Source organism: Bos taurus, chromosome X, assembly GCF_002263795.3.
Source record: "Bos taurus isolate L1 Dominette 01449 registration number 42190680 breed Hereford chromosome X, ARS-UCD2.0, whole genome shotgun sequence".
NCBI classification, from domain to species: Eukaryota; Metazoa; Chordata; class Mammalia; order Artiodactyla; family Bovidae; genus Bos; species Bos taurus.
The window spans coordinates 42,759,802-42,766,995 of record NC_037357.1 but is presented as its reverse complement, the minus strand read 5'-3'; positions in this window follow the sequence as shown (position 1 = coordinate 42,766,995).

Below are 7,194 nucleotides of genomic sequence, written 5' to 3'. Positions count from 1 at the left end.
TGTGAGTTTGAGTGAACTCTGGGAGTTGGTGATGGACAGGGAGGCCTAGCGTGCTGCAATTCATGGGTTCGCAAAGAGTCAGACACAACTGAGCGATTGAACTAAACTGAACTTATGATCCTGTTTGACCAAATGTTTTAAAACCTTTTGATATCTTTGGCAAACTTTACCACATCAAATTCTAAATTAAATTCTTTTGACCTCTCTCTGATTTTGGGATGTTTCAATGGGCCCCTGAAATGTTCCAAAGAGCGATATTAAACTAATTAAGTTTATTTGGGATTTGGTTAAATTACACAGGATACATTGTCTAATAAATGATGATAAAACCTTCTTAAGTCATATTGTATAGGCAAATGCCATTAATATAAGTATTCCTGAAAGTTTTATGCAATTCATAAAAATCTTGTATGCCTTGCTAAAATGTTATTAGTCATAATTCTAGTTTTATCTTAAAATGTTATATGTCACAGAGATAACCAAGTTGTCAACTGCCTTATAACCAGACCTTTAACTGTACCATTTTAAGCATTTTGTCATTTATAGACAGTGATTATTTTACACTGATGCTTTTATAAAAGCATCAAGAAGATTCATAAAAAGGAAATATTGACAAATACAAGTTTATAATGACTTTTAGATGGTACCACTGAACTGGGTAAAAAAAAAATCATAAAATTCTAATGAAAAGCCTGATGATTTTAGATCAACAGGAATTAATTACATGAGAGAATAAACTGATAAATGTGATTTATAATTTTAGGACATTTTATCTGAAATATTACTGGCATTTTATGTTTGCTTTTCAGTAAGTGTTTCCTCTTACACTAACTATGACCTACAACAAGTTGACAATGTATATCTTCATAAGCAAAGATGAAATATTATTTTTCTCTCTCTACTTGAGCCTTCTAGAATTTGGCATCACCAGTTGACTCCCCTCTGGACTTGATGGCTTACTGCAACTAGATTACAACTAGTTATAGTAATCACTGTTTTAATTTGTTCTCTTTATTTGTTTTCAAATTGTTTATGATTTGTGTCTCTCTCTGCTCTACTATGATCTTGTAAATGTTACTATATTTCTTATATCCTATCTATTTTATAAGATTGTTGTCTCTTGCATTGCTCAATGTGTAACCAAGCCTCTGACAAAATTAATGATCACCAAACATCTTCATACAATTGATCATATATATGAAATTCTATATAGAATTATTATAAAAGTACAGTTCTAGATATAGGAAGAAGCAACAAGGGAAAATATTTCCTGGACCATAAAGCTAGTAAGACAAACTATCCAGAGAATTTTAGACTATGAATAAGGCCTAATCCAAAAAAATAGCACATTGATCTATCAACAAAATCCTTGTCTGATATAAGAATGAGAATTCCTAGTGCTCTGGAACAAATTGGTCATGAATTGCCTCCCAAACCTTGACTGACTATATGACCAAGAGGGAGCACTGTGGACAAATATGTTACCTGCCTTTTCAATAATAAAAAAATGGGCCCCTCGGGTAGTTCAGTGGTAAAGGTACCTCCACCTTTACCAATGCAGGAGCCACAGGAGACTTGGGTTTTATCCCTGGGTAGGGGAGATCCTCTTGAAGGGGAAATGGCAACCAATTCCAGTATTCTTGTCTGGAAAATTCCATGGACAGAGGAGCCTGGTGGGCTACAGTCCTTGGGGTCCCAAAGAGTCAGACACAACTGAGCGACTGCAAGTTATCAAGCTATCAACCATTGCAGATACCCCAATGGAGAAAAACATGATACTGGCTCTAGATAGTTAAGATGCATATTGAAGGTATAATTTCAATGAACCCAGAATTTTGCACCTTCACACACACAGAAAAGTACTAAAATCGTTAATTTGAGACATCTGGTTTTTATGCTTAGCAGTAATCTTTTGATATTTGACTGCCTGTTTTGTTTGTTTGTTTGTTTTTAAGCAAAACACCCTATATATCCTGTCTCCTCCTTTGGAAGAGTTCCTCAGCACTGTCTGAAAGGTGATCTCCCAAGATATAATCCTCAGTAAGTTCCCCAAATAAAACATAACTTGCAACTTTTAGGTTGTGCATTTTCCTTCAGTTGACATTCCCCTGCTATTATTCTATGTGTTAGTTGATTTTAATAAATACTTTCAAGTCTTCAATTGAAAGTCAACACTATCAATTTTCTTAAACTTTCAGACTATCTAATTAGGAAATATCAAACAGATCATCCTGATACAAAAATTACTTTCTTAGTTCCTCTTTTACTTAGTTAAGAGTTAAAACTGTTAAGAGACATAGCACTATGTTATGTCTCTAGTGGGAAAACCTAAGTTGACACCTTTAAAAATCAAGAGGCAAGCCACATATTTATTTATATTGAAAAACTGTTTATGAACAAGCTTATTTTGCTTAATTATAACTGGTTAGGAAGGAAAAGGCCCAAAAAAGGGATTGGGAGTGGGGGAGGACAGAATTGGAGCAATGTGCTTGAAACAGTCTAATACCAACAAGTCTATATCTCATTAAAAAGTTCAGAATCAATACAGACTAGTCAGCTCCATCAGTCAGCTCAGTTTTTTCAGTGTGTTGGTTGTTGTGGAAAAGGGGGATTCACAGGGACAGCAATGTTGCCCTCAGATGTCCCAACTTGTTATACATAGGCAATGAGTCAATTGGCTGATTTCACAAAGAAAACCTAAGCAGGTGTTCAAGCTGAATCTTCAGGCTGTTACCTTATTCATCATTGTCATATAGAACACAGCTAGTTAATCACAAGACATTCCGGCCAGACATCCTTCACCACCACCTCAAATCACTGCCTCTCCCAAAATACTGAAGTGCAGGCCCTTAAAAAGATGAGAGGAAACAGAAAAATTGTTAGAACCAGTATTTTTTACCTCCCAAAATATACAAAGTACATCTGGAATGTTACTTTTTCAAGAAAAAAATAATTATACCTTATAAAGATTACATAGATGGCTTCATTAAAATGAGTTTTTGAAAATGAAGGTCCAAGGTTTTCTTCCATTAATATGAAGATTTTCATAGACAGAAGGGGACACTATAATATGTAATTAGCCATTGTGAAAAATAAAATGGTGATTAGTAATTAAAGATGAATGTAAAGTAGCCATGATATCCATTTCTTATTCAGATGGCAGATACATATTGCATTTTGCAAAGTTCATTTTTTTAAAATATTATGTAAAAACATACAAACTCTTGTTTCATTGACATGTAGCTCTTTGGCACACTATAATGAAAACTAAATGTTAAGACTAAATGACATAAACCATTAAAAATGGATTAATCAAATTACTTTTTCTGTTGTTTGGATCTTTATATTTGCCCTAATAATATTCCAAGTATTTACTTTATACTTAATGAAATGCAATGATATCAGAGTATTATTTTTTTTATTTTTTATTTTTTAAATTTTATTTTATTTTTAAACTTTACAATATTGTATTAGTTTTGCCAAATATCGAAATGAATCCACCACAGGTATACCTGCGTTCCCCATCCTGAACCCTCCTCCCTCCTCCCTCCCCTACCCTCCCTCTGGTATTATTGATTTTGTGCTTGAAAGTTTGGCCTCAGTGTAATTTTTATGCATAACAGTTATAGAGAAAGCAAATTGTTCATTATATTTCATTATATTCTACTAGAAAATCAATGCCTTATGCATGTTGCAGAATATTTTTTTCATAGTTCAACTACTTTATGAAGTTGTCTTTGACTTATAAAAAATTCTTGACTAAATGAAAAATGTGCATTGTCATTTGCTTTTATAAATAGTACTTTTAAATTTCTGGAACATCTAGTTATATTTAAAGGAAGTTTTCAGCCACTGCTCCTACACATTGAGGTCAGAGTGGGAATAATTGTGGTTTTTATTTTGAAATAGAACTTCAACCAAATTTATTAAAATCTTAGGCAATTAACTGAATTATTCAACAAATTTGACTATGGAGATGAGAAGACAGAGTAATTTACTTATGCTAGTAAGCCAAAATTGTTTTGCCTGTCCCTACCTACATTACACTTCTGTCATAGGGCTGTGTCTTTTGGGATATACATCCAGGTCACAGGTCTTTTGGGGTATACATCCAGGTCACAGGTCTTTTGGGGTATACATCCAGGTCACAGGTCTTTTGGGGTATACATCCAGGTCACAGAAAGGTAGTGAAAGTGAAAGAAAGTGAAGTCGCTCAGTTGTGTCCTACTCACAGAAAGGTAGTTGCCTAAAAAACACTATTTGATTGACAGTAAAATGATATTTTTGTCTCTAAGTAAAAATTGTCTGTCTTTCTACCTGGTAAATTTAAGTTTTATCCCTTGAGTAAAATATTTATTTCCAACTTATAATGTTTAAAATGGTGCTTTTTAGGTAGCTCAGTGGTAAAGAATCCACCTGCCAATGCAGGAGACTTGGGTTTGATCCCTGAGTCAAGAAGATTCCCTGGAGAAAGAAATGGCTGCCCAGTCCAGTATCCTTGCCTGGGAAATCCCATGTCATAGCTTGAGTAATCTTAATTAGTTTTGTATGATGAAATTTATATGATTTATTTAGGTTATAAAATGCTTTCTTCTGTGATGTAAAAAGATCAAAGTTCTATAGAAACTAGACTGTTGACTGTAACTTGAACAGTTCAGATTTCTTGTCTAATTCTTCATGACACAAGACTACAGCATATTTCCCTATATCTTTCAAGTAACCTTCATCATTGAAGACAATCTCATGTGTCTTTCTACTGTGCAACCTTTAGAATCCTGGAAGAAATGAACTTTTCACATAATTGAAGCTACAACTTTATTCTACAGTTTTCTCTACTGTTTAAGTCATTTGGGGTGGGAATCTTGAGTGAATGACATAATTTTCTGTCTCCTTTTAAACACAAGATACTGAAACTAAATTCAGTCCCCTGCTGCTGCTGCTGCTGCTGCTAAGTCACCTCAGTCATGTCCGACTCTGTTCGATCCCATAGATGGCAGCCCAGCAGGCTCCGCTGTCCCTGGGATTCTCCAGGCAAGAACACTGGAGTGGGTTGCCATTGCCTTCTCCTATGCATGAAAGTGAAAAGTGAAAGTGAAGTTGCTCAGTCGTGTCTGACTCTTAGCGACCCCATGGACTGCAGCCTACCAGGCTCCTCCATCTATGGGACTTTCAAGGCAAGAGTACTGGAGTGGGGTGCCATTGCCTTCTCCGAAATTCAGTCCCCTACCACCTATTAATTTCTATAATCAATTTAAAAAAGTACTTTAGTAAGTTTTCTCAGGTTTTAACAAAATAGATCAAAGTTCAAACAAACCACAGAATAACGCCTACCTCCAAACCAGAAAGCCAGGTGTGAACTATCACTGACTGAAAACTTTCTTTGTATATAGTTATGTCAGGAAAGTGTGTAATTCCCTTGGTTCTGTATTGCTGCAGCAAAGATTTGAAATGGTGGACCAGTGTTACAGATTGGTTACAGCTCAGAGTTATATTTGGCAAAAGATAGTACACCCTCGAGGAGTGAGGGCAGGCTGACTGCTAAGGAGAGGACTCAGTCTGGTTTGGCTTCCTCCCCTACTTGTCTCCTTCCCCGCTTGTCTGCCCTATGCAAATTGGGATGGCCAAGAAGGGGGCATGTTTTTTTCATCTGAAGTTCTCACTCCTGTCTGTGGATTTTCTTTTGTTCCATTTTCATGGGTTTTTCCCTTTCTTTATCTTTTAGCCACCACCATTTTGGGCTCCACAATCTCCTATTCTAACTATCTAACAGTTATGAGACAGTTAATTCTTAGCTAGGTTGATAAGAAGTCTGAGGTCCCCAAAAAGGAGAAAGGGGTCTGGGAGTCTCAGGATAAGAAAAGGACAAATCTTAGTCACATAAGTCACATTCTTCTTTAAGCCCAGAGTACACAACAAAACAACTCATCTTGTTCAAGGATAAGTTTTTATTAAACTTAGTACAGATGATTATATAACAACAATTCATACTGTTGTAGGATGTTTCTCTTTCTTTTTTTTTTCCTGTGGTTCTTTTTTTATTTGTTTTGTTTTCAGTTTGATTTATTTATTTATTTTATTTTACAATATTGTATTGGTTTTGCCATACATTGACATGAATCCACCATGGCTGTACATGTGTTCCCCATCCTGAACCCCTCTCCCACTTCCCTCCCCATCCCATCCCTCTGGGTCATCCCAGTGCACCAGCTCCGAGCACCCTGTATCATTCATCGAACCTGGACTGGCGATTAGTTTCACATGTGATAATTTACACGTTTCAATGCCATTCTCCCCTATCATCCTGCCCTCAACCTCTCCCACGGAGTCCAAAAGACTAAGAACCTTCTGACTAATCCTATCATCTTACAGTGTACGTTGTGGGAGTGGGTTTGGTAAGATATTTCTATTGTTTGTTAGAATCTTATTATCTTAAAATGTAAATTGTCTCCTTTATAACATGGAGACATTCTTTTGATTTACTGTAATGACCAACTGAAAAGTGTATATCTCCTTTGCTAAGACTAGCGAGGGGGTACTCTCTGGCCCTCATTCTGATGTCAGTGTCAGAAGCTTTCTCTGTTATTTTTCACTGTAATAAAACTTCTGCCACACAAAAGCTCTTGAGTGATCAAGCCTTGTCCCAGGTCCCAGAGTTAAATTTTCGTTGGAGAACATGAATCTGACAACATTCACGGTAAGCTATCAGTTAGTTATTGCTAATGGTGTAAAATTGCCATTTTTAAGATCACTTAATTTTTGTAAATACATTCATAGCATATTAAGATATATTGATTCTTATATATGCACTATCTACTGCCCCAGTGAATCCTGCTTACTTTTTTGTTGTGATTGTTCTTTTATCAGAGAAGGCAATGGCACCCCACTCCAGTACTCTTGCCTGGAAAATCCCATGGATGGAGGAGCCTGGTAGGCTACAGTCCATGGGGTTGCTCAGAGTCAAACACGACTGAATGACTTCACTTTCACTTTTTCACTTACATGCATTGGAGAAGGAAATGGCAGCCCACTCCAGCGTTCTTGCCTGGAGAATCCCAGGGGCAGGAAAGCCTGGTGGGCTAACGTCTATGAAGCCACAGAGAGTCGGACACAAGTGAAATGACTTAGCAGTAGCAGTTTTTGATTGTTAAGCATATGCTTATTAAGAACCTACAGACCACAAGGAAGAGCAGACAA